The 16,589-nt window shown below is 42.3% G+C and overlaps 1 protein-coding gene and 1 long non-coding RNA gene across 2 annotated transcripts in view; one reads left to right on the top strand and one right to left on the bottom strand.

The window, feature by feature from the left end:
* The window catches only part of LOC127002353 (uncharacterized), a 142,245-nt gene that overhangs the window by 64,928 nt on the left and 60,728 nt on the right, over positions 1-16,589 (bottom strand). Inside the window, exon 3 of the long non-coding RNA XR_007755999.1 lies at positions 11,005-11,097. This is a non-coding gene — a long non-coding RNA (uncharacterized LOC127002353). The remainder of the gene's footprint in view (positions 1-11,004; positions 11,098-16,589) is intronic.
* Positions 1-16,589, top strand: part of LOC127002347 (PDF receptor-like) — a 141,641-nt gene that overhangs the window by 73,348 nt on the left and 51,704 nt on the right. The window lies entirely within an intron of this gene.

Genomic DNA, 16,589 nt, shown 5'->3' with positions numbered 1-16,589 from the left:
AGGAGGAAAAGATGACGGGGAAAAACTAGAACAGACATTTGGGAGAAGGAAGAAGAATTTGAAAAGACTAAAAGGAAAATAAATCGCAGAGGAAAAATAAACCGAAAATGGGAGATAGAGCAAAATGAAAACCAAATGTAGATCTAAAAGAGAAGGGCAAGAAGGAAAAGATGCAAAAGAAGGAGATTTAGGTATCGGAGAAAAGAAAACGCGAGACAACTTGGGAGTACGAAAATAAAAAAAAGGAAAAGAAAATCGGTCAGAAATTCGAGAGCAGCAAGATGGAAACTAAACGGGAGATTAAGAGGAGGAAAAAAGAGGATCAGAAGGAGGATCCAATATTGGGTAGAAAGAAGAGGAGGAGGAGGAAGAGGAGAACTACGAAGGGGATAAAAGAAAACGACAACGAGGAGAAAACGACAAGAAAATGGGAAACAAAGGCAAAAATGGAGTTAAACGGAGGAGTAGGAGACGAAGAAGGAAAAATGGAGGAGGGAAAAAGGAAGTAGAAAAATAAGAAAAAGACTACGAAGGGGAGAGAAGACAAAAGACAAAAAAACAACCTCACTTGTAAAAAAAGGCCCCAAAAAGTTTAAGAATAAGAACCAAATTCAAAGATGTAGTAAAAGAAAAAAGGAGGAGGAAGAGGAGGAGGAGGAGGAGGAGGAAGAGGAAGTGGAGGATAACTGTAAAGGCGTGGGGGGAGAGAGAGGTACTTTGACATATCTTGAGGGAATTGGGCGGCAAAAGAAAAAGGAGGAGAGAAGGGAAAAAGAGAGATGGGGGGGGGGAAGGAGTACGGCGTTGAGGTAAAAAGGGAAGGGAGGAGGGAGAGAGAGTGACGGAGGACATGGAAGAAAGTGAACGAGAGTGAGAATGAGTTAGAGACAGACAGACAGAAGAAATGAGAAAAAATTAAAGATGAAGATAGGAAAAGAGGGGCAAGAAAACAAACGAGAGAGGAAAACAGGAGAGTAAGAAGAGGAAAATAATGAGAACAGTATAAAAATGCCATAGAAGAAAAATAGGAGCAAAGGAGGAGGAGGAAAAGAGGGAGATAAAGGCAAATAAATATGGCATGTGGAGTGGAGTGGACGAAGAAAACAGAATACATAAACAAAACAGAAAGACCCAGAAAAGGAACGAGGGAAAAATGGGAAGACGGAGAGAAAAAAGACGGAGGGAAAAAGGAGGCAGAGGAAAAAATGGAGGATGGAGGTAAGAAAAAAAAGAGGGGATATTGGAAGTAAAAAAAAAAAAAAAAAAAAGGTTAGAAAGAAGAGCATGCAAACGTGAAGTGATATTGATGGTGGACTTATATCAAGGGACGAACCGAAGATTATGGAATTCATGATCAAAGCGTAGGGCGAAGGAGGGAAGCAAGTACCAGGAGGAGGAGGAGGAGGAGGAGGAATATGGAAGTGCCGAAAGAACATAGGAGAAGGAAGAGTAGGGAAGAGCAGAAAGCAGGAAGGAGAAGGAGTAGGTGGAAATGGATGAGAGAGAGAGAGAGAGAGAGAGAGAGAGAGAGAGAGAGAGAGAGAGAGAGAGAGAGAGAGAGAGAGAGAGAGAGAGAGAGAGAGAGAGAGAGAGAGAGAGAGAGAGAGAGAGAGAGAGAGAGAGAGAGAGAGAGAGAGAGAGAGAGAGAGAGAGAGAGAGAGAGAGAGAGAATTGAAGTAAGGGTCAAAGTTACTCTTCTTATTTTAATTATTCATTCCCTTTGATCTTAGAAAATTCAGCTTTTGATGAGGAGAGAGAGAGAGAGAGAGAGAGAGAGAGAGAGAGAGAGAGAGAGAGAGAGAGAGAGAGAGAGAGAGAGAGAGAGAGAGAGAGAGAGAATTTATCTATCTATCTACCTGTTTATCTCTCTCTCTCTCTCTCTCTTCTTAATTAAGGTTCCTTCGAGCACAAGCTTCTTATCTTTAATAATGTGGCAGGTGAGATTTTACACCTAAGTTCGCTACATTTACCAACTTATTTTCCCATTCATAAAAAAAAAAGTATGCCGCAAAATTTTCAAGCCATAATTACAAAGAAGGTAAACTAGAAAGAAAATTATGGAATGTGGTAATGATAATATAATGAATGAAACAATAACAACAATAATGATAGCAATAGGAATAACAATAATGATTAGAAAGATAACAATAACAATGATAAAAATACATAGTTGATAATGATGTCAATACCAATAATGAAAGAAATTAGTAGTAGTAGTAGTAGTAGTAGTAGTAGCAGTAGTAATAGTAGTAGCAGCAGTAGTAGTAATAGTTATAGTAGTAGTAGTGGTGGTAGTAATGGTGATAATAATGCTGGCAGTAGTAGTAGTAGTAGTAGTAGTAGTAGTTGTAGTGGTAATATTATTATTATTATTATTAGTAGTAGTAGTAGTAGTAGTAGTAGTAGTAGTAGCAGTAGTAGCAGTTGTTGTAGTGGTAGTCTTAGTAGTTATAATAGTAGTAGTCCAGCCAAGGGTCGCGGGGTCCGGACGGTGGAGCCGGAAGCCAATCCCTGATGGCCTTGTCACCTCCAGACGTCAAACTAAGTTGGAGTGTAATCAAGAAAGGATTTTTCTTTTACTTTCTCCTGCTCACTCTTCCTTCACAGTCCGTCCGTCCCATCTGTCTGTCTGTCAATTTGTCTATCCCATTCCATCCCTCTTCCTCTTTCCTACTCCCTCTCCCTCTCCCTCTCCTCCTCTCTCTCCCTTTCCCTCTCTCTCTCTCTATCGCTATCAATATAAGGAAACACAAGGAGGAGTAAACCTTGTCTTCTTCACCCGCCACGCCACACTGTATTGACACGTCTCAGGGTAGTCTTTACGTGGCATAGGCGTCCCCGCTGCTCCCCTTCATTAGCGCCTGTCCTTACAACCTGATGAGCGAGGCCAAGTCTGGGAAGCGCGCCGCGAGCCTCGTCGACTGAACTTCCCGAGACAAGCCTTAGTTCGAGAGACACACGGACCCTTAATGAGGCTGAGGAGGCGCTGACTTAATACGAAAGGGACTGATTCATCTGGCCACGTCTCTCTCGCCAGTAAAGGAAAACAAGACGTAGCTACAAGGTGTTACGAAAGGAGTTATGATTCATCTTCCAATGTCTATCGAACCCGAATACGAAAACAAGACGTAGAAGTTATGAAAGGGATGAATTCATTTTTCCACGTCTCTCTCGCACAAAACAACAACAAGGTGTATATACAAGAAATTAGATCGCCTGATTCTGTCCTTGTATAGACCCACCAATGACGCCGAGCATTTATTTTGAGGGATATGTATTTGAATTGTTTCCAGGCAAAACTATTTACTGTTATATAATGCGTAAACGAGACATTTGGGCTGGTATACTCAGACGCTTCCGCCTCTCACATAAACTATTTCCAAAGGCCAAAAAGGAGATAGCCGGGTTCTATTGAGTGTTTTTCTAAGGTTTGTGGTACCGAAGAATTGACAGACTACCACCACGGTCATTAAACTACCCGTGAAAATGTCCGGGACTCCTACGAAAGCCGCATCAAATATATATGACTGGCGCCGAAATGTTTAGGAATATGTCTTTTAATGCTCGGAAATACACTTGTTCTTGAATCTTGTCTTTCTGCGTAGGCACCAACAAAGCCCTACAGTCATGATCAGGGCCATTACATATATGTAATGGCCTTGCTCGTGATGAATGCGATCCCGTGAATTAACTCCCGGCAGGACTCACCTTTTTTAGAGTAGAGGAAACAGTTCAAGGGCATAAAAAAGAAAACAATAATGAAAAAAAAAGCCCGCAACTCACTGCTCCTACAAAAGAGTCAAGAGGAGTAGCCGAAAGATAGGTCAATTTCGGGAGGAGAGGTGTCCTGATACCCTCCTCTGTCGACATCCACAGGTATAACAGACTCACCGGGAGGACAATAGGACGAGACTTTTATCCATACTTGACCCTGACTTTGAGAGCGGAGTTTGATGAAGTCGTATCAAAGTCAGTTTCACGAGAGTTGGTGGGCCTAACCCTTCAGTGGTGAACTCGCGGACTTAGGCCCAGTTTTACAGTCCAGTGCAGCAAGTTCGTAAGCTCCCCAACCAAACACAAAATACTACGAAAATTCCTTGTATTGTGTTTGCGGTTGATATAAATAGGATTAAATTTTAGCAGACCACACGGGAAGTCTCTTTAGTATCTGGTATTGAGAAGAAAAAACGAATCATTGTGGAGATTATAGCTTGGTGTGGGCGCCTGTTGGACTGTCGAGCTGGCCTTTAGTATCATTCCTTGGGTAATGGTACTGATTCAAAGAGGTAGGAGAGAGCGAGAGATGGTAAGCTATGTCACGGCAGGTTAGCTCTAGTAAACAAACGCCAATGAGCAACGCAGAGACCGTCACCCAAGCAATGATGCCAAGTCCGTGAGTCCACCCCTAAAGGATTAACCCCACCACTATAGTATCATTGTTCCTCTTATTAGTCTGTTCCGGGATGCTGGTCTTATTGCACTCCTAATGATAACAACGCTGATTTATTGCCACTGCTGTATATGGATCACTCCCCTGTTCCTGTTGTTACTGATTATGCTGTCTGGCTTCCTGACCTACATACCGGCCGCTGTATTGTATTAGTATTAGTATTGTGCGTGTATTAGAGATCCCAGTACACTAAATTGAATAGAGGGAGCGGTAAAAGTAATAATAACAAGCAGCTGCAGCAGATATGTAGTAATAGTAGTAGTAGTAGTAGTAGTAGTAGTAGCAGTAATAATAATAATAATAATAATAATAATAATAATAATAATAATAATAATAATAATAATAATAATAATAATAATAATAATAATAATAATAACAGTACCAGCATCATCAAAAACATTATAATTAAGAAAAAAAACAAAAGCAACTCTTCGTCCTCCTCCTCCTCCTCCTCCTCCTCCTCCTACTACTACTACTACTACTACTACTACTACTACTACTTCATTTTTCAACACAAAGAATTCTAAAAACAAACACAAAAATGGCAGTTCATACGCGCGAGAAAAATCAAATGACTACGTACAAAAGCTAATCAAAGTAATGGGGAGTGGAAATACAAGATACGAAACAAATAATACAAGGGAAGGTTATCAAATGCGAGAAAAAGAATAAACAAGAAAGAAAAGAGAAAAATATGCGAATGGATATGACAGATGAGACGCAGAGGCGAGAGCGGAATATTATTGGAGGAAAGGACGAAGAGATTATAAAAGTAAAGATAAAATGATAATAAAAGTGATCGAAGAGAGAGAGAGAGAGAGAGAGAGAGAGAGAGAGAGAGAGAGAGAGAGAGAGAGAGAGAGAGAGAGAGAGAGAGAGAGAGAGAGAGAGAGAGAGAGAGAGAGAGAGAGAGAGAGAGAGAAGAAAAAATGAAAGAGGAGAAAAAGAAAAAGTAAAAAGAGAAAAAAGGAAGAAAAATAAAAAATAAGAAAATGAGAAAAAGTAAAGAAAAAGGAAAAGAAAAAAAGAAAAAGAAGAGAAAAAGTGAAAGAAGGAGAAGGAAAGAAAAGAGAGAGAGAGAGAGAGAGAGAGAGAGAGAGAGAGAGAGAGAGAGAGAGAGAGAGAGAGAGAGAGAGAGAGAGAGAGAGAGAGAGAGAGAGAGTGTATAAGACATTTTGCCAACTTTCAGCACCATTAGCTTCCACCTCACGTCCACAGATGGCGCTAGTACTAATCCTCCTCCTCCTCCTCCTCCTCCTATTCAACCTCCTCCTCCTCCTCCTCCTCCTATTCCTATTCCACCTCCTCCTCCTCCACCTCCTCCTCCTCCTCCTCTTCCTATCCCACCTCCTCCTCGTCCTCCTCCTCCTCCTCCTCCTTTTCCTATTCCACTTCCTCCTCCTCTTCCTATTCCACCTCCTCCTCCTCCTCCTCCTCCTCCCTCTTGACATTCAGAATCTCCACCATTTCCACCATCTGCCGCCCCTCTCACATAACACCTCCCAACACTCACCACCATCATCATCACCACTCATCACCGCCACTTGTCACACACCACCGCCCTCCGCTCTAATGACCAACATTTAGTCAGCAAGAGTTAAAGCTTGCGGTAATTAAAATAATGATTACAATCCTCTCTTCTCATTATGTAACGACCCAGTCACCCATCAGTCAGTTTGCCAGAGTTACCAGTTAGCCCTCAGTCAACCTCCGTGGATCAGTGGTTGACGTGCGTAGCTACGAATCCCGGCCCGGGCAGTCGGCGTGCAACTCACCCATCTGTTCATCCTCTCTTTCGGGGTGTTCGATGAATAGGTAACTGGGGAAACCTGAGGAAAGTAAACTGTGGCAATCCCGAACAGTACATTGGTCTGTGTCCCGGGGTTATGGGTTCCCCCCACCACACGCTCAAAGGGACAATGCGACGGAAAGGAGCACCGCAGCCACGAAGCAACTCTAGCGTATGCACCGAACTTTATCTTACCTTACCTCAGCCAGTTTGCCAAAGTCACCCCTTCCACGAGTCACGGTTTCTATACAGCCTCAATATCCGGTATCTTTTGAAGTCAGGCACAGATCCCCTCCCATCCCCCTCTCCCTCACCCTCATCCCCCCACCCCCGCCTTCACACACACAAAGGGCAAGCGAAACTATAACAAAAAATGCAGAAGACACGCAGGCATAAACCGAAGAAGTAGGAAAAGACTTAAATGAAAAATAATGATAAAGAAGGATAAAGGCGAAGATGAGGAGGAGAAGGGGGAAGAAAAAGAAAAGAGGTAGGAAGTAGGAACATTATTAAAAGAAAAAATAATAATAAAAGGCGATGATGCAGAGGACGATGACGAGGAGAAAGAGAAAAAAAAAGAGATAGGAAGTAGGAAGGAAAGAAGGGGAGGATGGAAGGAAGTAAAAGGAAAAACAATAATAGAGAAATGGCGATGATAGAGACCACGAAGACGAAGAGGAGAATGAGAAATAAAAAAGAGGTGATTTTCCAGGACTGATCGGAACTCAACTTTGCGCCGATTGTCACTAACTTGGACGGCGAAGAAATTCCACTCTGCAAAAGAAGAATAACTCCCTCTATTGGCAGAAGGTAAACGGGAGAAGAATAAGTACGACACTGCAGCGGAAGTTTTTGGGTCGCGGAAGTTTGCTCGTGAGTGACTGAGTAAAGGTATTTGTGAGTATATAACCTGAAACAAACGGAGACAAGAAACAAGGACAACAACAACACCACCACCACCAACAACAACAACACTACCACCAACAACACCACTACCACCACCAACAACAACAACAACACCACTACCAACAACACCACCACCACCATCACCACCACCACCAACAACAACAACAACACACATAACAAGCGTGAGATCAAACAGAGATACGAAGAAGAAATGGACGGAAGGAAGAAGGAAGATGAAGCAGCAAAGGAGGAACAGAACTAAGGAAAAAAGGGAAGAGGAGACGGAAAGGAGGATGCAGGAAGAGAAAGGGATAGGAAGGGATGGGAGAAGGGACAGAAAGAGATAGAAAGGGAAGGAAGGAAGAAAGGAGATGATATGAAGGGACAAAAGGGGAAGAGGAGACGGTAATGAGGTTGCAGGAAGAGGAAGGGACAGGAAGGGATGGGAAAAAAGGACATAAAGAGAAGAGATAGAAAGGGAAGGGAGGAAGAAAGGTGATGATTTGAAGGGACAAAAGGGGAAGAAGAAACGGAAAGAACGATGCAGGAAGAGGGAAGGGACAGGAAGGGATGAGAAAAAGAACAGAAAGAGAAGAGATAGCAAGGAAAGGAGGGAAGAAAGGAAATGATATGAAGGGACAAAAGGGGAAGAGGGAACAGAAAGGAGGATGCAGGAAGAGGGAGGAATAGGAAGCGATGGGAAAAAAGGACAAACAGAAGAGATAGAACGAGAAGGAAGGAAGAAAGGAGATGATATGAAGAGACAAAATGGGAAGAGGAGTGAAGGAAAGCGGAGGACACAAAGGAAGGGGACATGGACGAGGAATAGAGATGAAGCAAATACAGAAAATGGAGATATAAGATCCAATAAGAGAGAAATGAGGGATGAGGAGGATAAATGAGATAAAGAAGACAAAGAAATGAGAAGATAAAAATACTGGGAACTGGAAAAAAGAGTAACGGAAGAAAGGAAAGACAAGAACGAAAGAAAAGTGAAGGAAGAAAAGCGAAAAGGGAAGAGGGACAAGGTTGAACAGAAGGAAGGAACGGAGTAGGTGCCCAAATATAAGCTTGGAAAAAGTGAAGGAAGGAGAAGGGAGGGGAAGTGAAGGAAGGAGAAGGGAGGACAAAGAAGAAAAGGAGATAAAGACAGATAACAAAGAGGAGGCGAAAAGGGAAGAGGGACAAGGTTGAACAGAAGGAAGGAACGGAGTAGGTGCCCAAAATTACGCTTGGAAAAAGTGAAGGAAGAGAAGGGAGGGGAAGTGAAGGAAGGAGAAGGGAGGACAAAGAAGAAAAGGAGATAAAGACAGATGACAAAGAGGAGGCGAAAAGGGAAGAGGGACAAGGTTGAACAGAAGGAAGGAACGCAGTAGGGAGCCTAAAAATATGCTTGGAAAAAGTGAAGGAAGGAGAATGTAGAGGAAAGAATAAAAGGAGATAAGAGCAGAAGGTAAAGAGGAAGCGAAGGGGAAGAGGGAAACGATAAAACAGAAGGAAGAAACGCAGTAGGGAGCCCAGAACTACGCTTGGTAAACACATTTTTCAACCTAACCTCAGCGCGGGCAGAGAAGAAAGCAAGAACACTAATGTCTTTGGGAGAGAGAGAGGGGGAGAAGGAGGGAGGGACAAGGAGAGGGAGCGGAGGTAAAAGGAAATGATGGAAGCAGGGGAGCAGGGAGGGAGCTAGGCAAGGAGATAGGGCTATAAAAATTGAGGAAAGCGAGTGATGAAAGACGGGATGGAGGAACAGAGGCAGGTGGGAAAGAAAAGACGTGATGTGGAAGAATCATAAGAGGGATAAAGATGAGAACAAAGGAGAAAGGATGAAAGATGAAAATGGCAAAATGTAGATGACAGGAGAAAGGGAAAAAGACACAAAAAAGACACGGAGGAGGAGAAATCTAAAGTTGAAGAGCAGAATGACAGAAAAAAAAGAGAAATTTATAGATGACAAGAGAAAGAGAGAAAGACAAAGAAATAAGACATGGAGGAGGAGAAATTCAAAGTTGAAGAGCAGAATGAGAGAGAAAAACCGAGAAAAATGTAGAGAAAGAGAGAAAGATACAAGAAATAAGACATGGAGGAGGAGAAATTCAAAGTTGAAGAGCAGAATGAGAGAGAAAAACCGAGAAAAATGTAGAGAAAGAGAGAAAGATACAAGAAATAAGACATGGAGGAGGAGAAATCTAAAGTTGAAGAAGTAAAGTAAAAGAAATAGAAAGGAGAAAATGGGAAAGTCACAGAAAGAGGAAAATCGATACAAACGAAAATAGAAAATAAAAACACGAAACGAAGGCAAAATATAAAAGCTAAAGGCACAGCTCGAGGCAAACCGAAGGAGGGAAGAAATAATAAAAGACGCAAACGAAAATATAAAATAGATTGTAGAAGAGAGCGGCGCAGGATCAGACGCGGAGAAAAGAAAATAAGCGGGCAAGATGAAAAATAAACAGTGTTAGATAAAACGTAGAAAGGAAGGCGAGAAAAGGAAATAAGAAAACATGCGGAAAATAATTACACTAGCTGGTGAAAATGCAGAAGAGAGAGAAGTTAGGAAATATAAAGATAAAAGAACGATATATAAAGGAGAGTAAAATGTGTAAGAAAGAATTAAAAAAGGAAAGAAAGAAAAAGATAGATAGAAAGAAAGAAAGAGAAAAAAGATAGAGAGAAAGAAGGAAAGGAAAAAGGAAGGAAAGAAGGAAAGAGAGGGAGATAGAATGAGAGAAAGAAGGAAAGGAAAAAGGAAGGAAAGAAGGAAAGAAAGATAGAATGAGAGAAAGAAGGAAAGGAAAAAGGAAGGAAAGAAGGAAAGAAAGAAAGATAGAATGAGAGAAAGAAGGAAAGGAAAAAGGAAGGAAAGAAAGAGAGATAGAATGAGAGAAAGAAGGTAAGGAAAAAGGAAGAAGGAAAGAAAGAAAGAAGGAAAGAAAGAAGAAACGAAAGAAAATTAAAAAAAAGATAAAGAGGCAAGGTAGGAACATCAAGGAAGGGAAATTAAGATACCAAAGGATAAGGAGAGAGGAGAAAAAAAAAGAAGGGGAGGTCTACGAAGGGAGTGAGTAAGGAGGCGGGGCAGCGGACTCATGAATACTGCGTCTTGCTAAATCAAGCTTGGATGCTGTACGTGCACTAAGGAACAAGCTGGCGCGTTGGGGGAAGGGGAGAAGGGAGGGGGAGGGCCGCACCTCGTTAGCCCTAGAGCGAGCGTGACAAACAGGAAGATGGCGGGTAATTAGAGTAGGAGGGGAGAGGTTGAGATGGCAGCGCGTGGGAAATGTGATAGATAGATAGATAGGAAGATTGGGTGAAAGCTGGGTTACGCTACGTTGGTTTTATCTGGTTTGGTTTGGCTTTGTTTTCGTGTTTGTGGTTCGGTTTGGTTGGGTTGGTTAACGGTTGGGTTGGATTGGATTGGGTTAGGTTAAGTTAGGTTAGGTTTGAGTTGGGTTGGGTTGGTTAACGGTTGGGTTGGATTGGATTGGATTGGATTGGGTTGGGTTTGGTTAGGTTAAGTTAGGTTAGGTTTGAGTTGGGTTGGGTTTGTTAACGGTTAGGTTGGGTTAGGTTGGGATGGGTTGGGTCGGATAGGGTTGACTAGGCTTTGTTAGGTTACGTTTGGATTACGGTTGAGTTGCGTTAAAGGAAATAACAAAAGGAAGCAAGATCTTGGTTCCTTCTAAAGATTTCGAAAGGAAGGGGATATGAGAATTGCGCTCCGGTAGAATCGTGTGCTCAGTGGGGGGTGTCAGGAAGAAGCAGGACATAAACTGGGTAGCGAGTAAGGCATATGACTGAATGGAAAAAAAATGTATAACAGGCAAGATGTGAAGTGCAATAGTACGGCCACACTTACTTGGGAAACACGTGCTCCTCTACCCCCTAGGCTCCGACGGGCGGCTGTATCTACTGTCATATACTTGGCCATCAGTGTTTGAGGTACCAGCGTCTGAAACATAAAAAAGAAAGTGCTGCATAAAATTGTGTGGGTGACCTATGGGAAGAAGAAGAAGAAGAAGATGAAGAAGAAGAAAAAGAAGAACAAGAAGAACAAGAAGAAGAACATGAACAAGACAAAAAACAAGAACAAGAAAAAGAATAAGAGAAGAGGAATGGATGTGATGTCCTGACTCATCTGTGTGTGTGTGTGTGTGAGAGGACGCAAGCCGGCAACAAGTTCATCACACCAAACTATCTGAAGCCTCACTCGCTCATACACTCACTCACTTCGTCAATCGTTCACTCTCCGCGGCTTCACTACTCTCGTTTCCCGCCCATTCAGGTCCCTCGCCCTCCTTCGTCGCCTATTTCCATACGGTCACATTTTTAAATTTGAAAAGGGCAACATTTACAACTTTTTCGAATGGGTACAGACAAGACGGACAAACAGACAGACAAACAGACGTCAAAATTAAGACACCTCAAGTAAAATTCAATCGTTATTATTGTCAACATTATTATCTGTTCTTCTGCGAGGATGTGTCAGTTAAGGATGCAAATTACGACTTTTTTTGGTATCATACAATTATTTATTTCGTATTAGATTTTTCTCAGCACTGTTATGGAGATGAGCACCGCGGGACAGAGGAGGAAAAGAAGGAAAGAAAGGAAAACAAGGGAAAGAGGGAAAGTTGGGCTACACGGGGGATAAAGAAGATGCAAAAGGAAGATAATGGAGAAATATAAGATCCGATGAGAAAGAAATGAGGGAAAATGACGAGGATAAAGGAGGCATAGAAGATAAAGAATTGAGACGATAAAAAAAAAAGACTGAGGCCGGGCGCAACTATACCGTACACTTTCATTTGACTTTCGTACTTAAGGTGTAATGAAAAAAGTCAGACACGTTAGAAAATACAACGCACGTAACTTGGTGGACTTGGCGGCGAGTAGAAAGTGGGACAGGTGTGCGCGGATCGGTGATGTGTTTACCTGGCGGGGTCGAGGCAAAGGAGTCATAAACAGATTTAGCAAAGTCAAGGTTACCGTAAAAGGATTAAATCACGTCTAAAGGATTCGGGTACCGAGCGCATTAGAGAGAGAGAGAGAGAGAGAGAGAGAGAGAGAGAGAGGATAGTCTCTGTCGTCTTTAATGTTTTCTGACAATTCTCTCTCTCTCTCTCTCTCTCTGAACCACAAGAAAACGAAAATATTGTCGAAAATTTGTGAGATTCTTTTCGTGGTTCCTATTTTTATTCCATTCTGCGTCGCTGATTTAATTATACATTCATTATTCCAACGGTAATTAATTTTCTTTTTCTTCTCTCTCTGACCAATTTGTTCCACGTTTTGTATGCTTGATCACCTTCATTTCGTTTTTTTTTTTTTTTTTTCATCTTCGAGTTTGTGGTATTTATTTTTTTTATTTTTCTCTTCCCTCCTTCCCCGACCCATGACTTGCCTCCCTCATTCATATACTCCTCCTCCTCCTCCTCCTCCTCCTCCTCTTACGACATCTTCCTCCGCTCATCCTCCCTCGGCTACCCTGAAACACGCGCGGAAAAAATTATGACCAGAATAGGATTAACCTTAATGACTGCCATTACCGATACGATGTTGATGACAGCGATGATGATGACGGTCAGGAAGATGATAACGGTAGTAATAAAGACGATGATTATAATGATGATGATGATGATGATAATAATAGAGTCGGAAAGAAAACAATATAGCAAAAAGAAAATAAACAACAACAAAAAATATGATCACTAAGCCACATAAGTAAATAAACACATAAAACAACCCACAAACAAAAGGTAAACATGATCCCCTTACACATGACAGGTGGCGCGATTCGTAACAGCAATAATGAGATGCAAAGAAGCTTACCTCTCTCATAAGTCACCATTGCACTCAACACACAGGTAGAGTCGTAATTTTGGTCTGATGTTTTGTTTTGGTAAGAATCCTCTACCACAAAAGAATGATACGTATATTTCATAGAACACCGCACACACCTTACAGAAGAATCATGAGAGCGGTATAAAAGCATCTCGACAACTGAACCTGATTTCCCATTAGAGTATGATTACTTTTAACTTTGCAGGAGAAGCGGTTAGCGAGCCTTTAATGTGTGTGTGTGTGTGTGTGTGTGTGTGTGTGTGTGTGTGTGTGTGTGTGTCCCCTTAAGCTGCGACCTTCACTGTAAAAAGAAAATATATATAAAATGGGGGACATTCTAAGTTGCTTCAGTGTGGAAAGAAGAGAGTAATGTATCAGTAGTTCCCTCTGGAGCAAGCGAATGAATTTAAGATGAAGGGATCGACAAATTTAGCGGACATGTATAATGAAGTGGAAGGAGAATAAGAAGTATCAGTAAACAAAAGGAATAATATAAATCCTATTAGCTATCGTGAAAAGCGTCTCATTTTCGCTAAGGGAATAAAAGAAAACCGGATAGCAACAAAAATGAAGAGAAAAGAGAGAAAGAGGGGAAGGGAGAGAACGTTTTAAACATTAAGAAACAAATAATAATATATCCCTTGATCCGATGGTACCTGAATTGCAAAAAAGGAAGGAGCGAGGGCGCGCAAGGAGATTATGTTGTAAGTCGGTGCCGGCGTGAGGGATCGGCGCCGGGGGGACTTAGATATTAATTTAAGAACTGTTGTTTGTCTGCGCGGCAAACTAATGAACGTCAATTATTATTATTATTATTATTATTATTATTATTATTATTATTATTATTATTATTATTATTATTATTATTATTTGTATTATAATTATTATCAGTATTATTATTATTAGTTATTACTGTTATCATAAGCAGTAGTAGTAACAGTAGTAGTAGTAGTAGTAGTAGTTGTTGTAGAAGTAGTAGTAGTAGTAGTAGTAGTAGTAGTAGAGGTAGTGACATTGTGTATTTTTTGTGGCTTGTCCATTTTTTGTCTTTTCTCTTTCTTCTGATAATTGTTGTTATTGTCGTTGTTGTTACTATTTCTTTTATCACTTTTTTTTCACACCAGCCTCTTTATTCCTCTCCACGCTGCTCTACATGTTTCCTTTTTTTTTTGTCCATTCCTTTCTTCTCTTCCTCCACCTCTCCGTCTCCGTTTCACATCTTCCTTTGTTCTACTCGACGTTCTTTCACTTTTTCTCCACTTTTAACTGTACATTTTTCCCCTTTAGTTATACTCCTGTTACCTTCGCGACCTTCAACTCTTTTTATTCTCTCTCTCTCTCTCTCTCTCTCTCTCTCTCTCTCTCTCTCTCTCTCTCTCTCTCTCTCTCTCTCCTCCTCCGCCTCCGCCTCCTCCTCCTCCTACTCCTCCTCCTCCTCCTCCTCCTCCGCTTCCTCCTCCTCCTGCTACTCCTTCTCTTCCATATTACATTTCGCTTTTAAACGAGATCTTAAATTTCTCCTTTACGATTGTTTTCAACTTTTCTTCATCCACTGCAAAAGTTTCGTGCTCTTTCACCTCTCTCTCTCTCTTCCTTTCTTGGTCTCATACTGGCAAAAGCAGATTTTTTTTTGTTTTAATTAATTTTTTATGATTGTTTCAGTCTCTTTCATTTATTTTCAAAGGTTCTTCCTCCTCCTCCTCCTCCTCCTCCTCCTCTTTTCTTTCCTTTTCCTCCTCCTCCTCCTCCTCCTCCTCCTCCTCTATTCTCTGCAGCAGTCTTTCCCAGGCCACCTTTTCTTTCCCTTGTTCTTAACGAAACTCCTTTCCTTTTTTTTACTAATTCCTTCCCTTCTTTTAGCCACATCCATCCCTCGGCGCCTCCTTTGCTGGCTTCAACAAGAACAAAAAAAATACTACCATTCTTTCTTTTCTTCACACTTTTTCGCCTTGACTTTCTCTCTCAGGCTCATTTTTTATCATCCTCAACGTTTTATTATTTTTTTTTTCGTTTCTTCGTTCGCTAAATCCATCATTCCTCTCCTACATTTTCTATTTCTCACCTTCATTTCTCATAACGTTCCTCATCTCTCACTCCATTCATCATATCCTAACCTCTCTCTCTTCTTTTTCCCCATTAGCTTTTCATCTCTTCTTCCTCTCCCTCAAACTCTTCCTGATCCGTCTCTTTTTCTCTTCTTCGCTCTCGACATTTCTCTCTTCGTGACTTCGCAGTGTGCAGGAAAAGAGGTCTTCGTCGTTTCGCTTCACTGATGACTAGAGGGGGGATGAGGAGGAAGAGGAAGAGGAAGTGAATGGAGGAGGAGGAGGAGGAGGGTGTGTGTGGAAATGACTGAATATTGGACAGTTTTATTTTTGGATGATATAACGTTCCTGAATTCTTTGTGTCTTTTCTCGCTCTCTTTTGCCACACATTTTCCTTCATTCTTCGGATAGGTCAAGGTCATGATCAAGGTCTCTCTCTCTCTCTCTCTCTCTCTCTCTCTCTCTCTCTCGCACCAATCCTTCCTTTGACCCTTTCCTCTCCTCTCCTTCCTCCTTCATCCTCACCAACCTCCAAGTTATCTCTTTGTAAGTGTTTATTCCTCTACTTTCCATCGCCTTCCCTTTCTGCGTCTCTCTCCCTCCTTGAATCCATCTTTTTTGTACATTATTTCCTGTTTTTTCCAATTGCTTCCCTTCCTCTATTCCTCCTTCCGTGCGATGCAATGGCTACCTCCGTCTTCCTTGTCCCTCCTCCCTCACGTGCTTTTTTCACTTCTCTCCTCGTCGTCCTCCTCCTTGGTCTTCTATTTACATGCAAACACCTTACATTTTTCTCCGATAATGATGTCGTTTCGGTGGAAGGGGGAAACATTACGCCGGCCTACGACCACATGGCAACGACCTCACGGATACTCAAAAGGACTACCCCGCACGCATACCCCCATCACGCACACGCCACCTCCACCCCTCCACGCCCATTACCACACCATCACTACCCAATAATCAACCCACCCATGACCTCAACTCAGCCCCACCTCACCAACCACCACATGACCTACATTCTCCCACCCAACAACCACCCCCAACCAGCCCATGACCTTCAGACACTGCCCACTTCCCACGACCGTCCCTCACGGCCGCAGGCACGTACCCACACGCCCCTTGCACAGACACCCACGTCCCACGATAACGCGAGAGAGAGGAGTGAGCTAAAGGTAGAAAGGACGAGGGTGTGGGAGACCAGGAGGAAAATACAGAAGCTCGGAAGGAAGAAGAAGTGCGAGAAGGGATTGGGGAAGAGAGGGGGAAGGGAGGGAAGGGAGGTGATGGGGGGAAAGGAGGTCGGGGGGGTGAGGGGGAGTCGGAAAGAGAAAGCACCTGCACCTGAGCCTCTCCCTTCCACTTTGCCAGCCCTCATTTTTTTCTTTCAGAGTTCTAAGCTTAGAGAGCGTAAGCTGCGTCGCCTCTCTTGGCCCTGACACACACACACACACACACACACACACACACACACACACACACACACACACACACACACACAGAAATGGTGGCGTGGGAAGAAAGGGTTCAAGAGCCTGAGGGAGTTTAGGGAAGA

This window comes from Eriocheir sinensis, chromosome 2 (genome assembly GCF_024679095.1).
Source record: "Eriocheir sinensis breed Jianghai 21 chromosome 2, ASM2467909v1, whole genome shotgun sequence".
In the NCBI taxonomy this organism is placed as follows: Eukaryota; Metazoa; Arthropoda; class Malacostraca; order Decapoda; family Varunidae; genus Eriocheir; species Eriocheir sinensis.
Note: the sequence above shows the minus strand (reverse complement) of the source record. Positions and strands in the feature narration are given on the sequence as shown.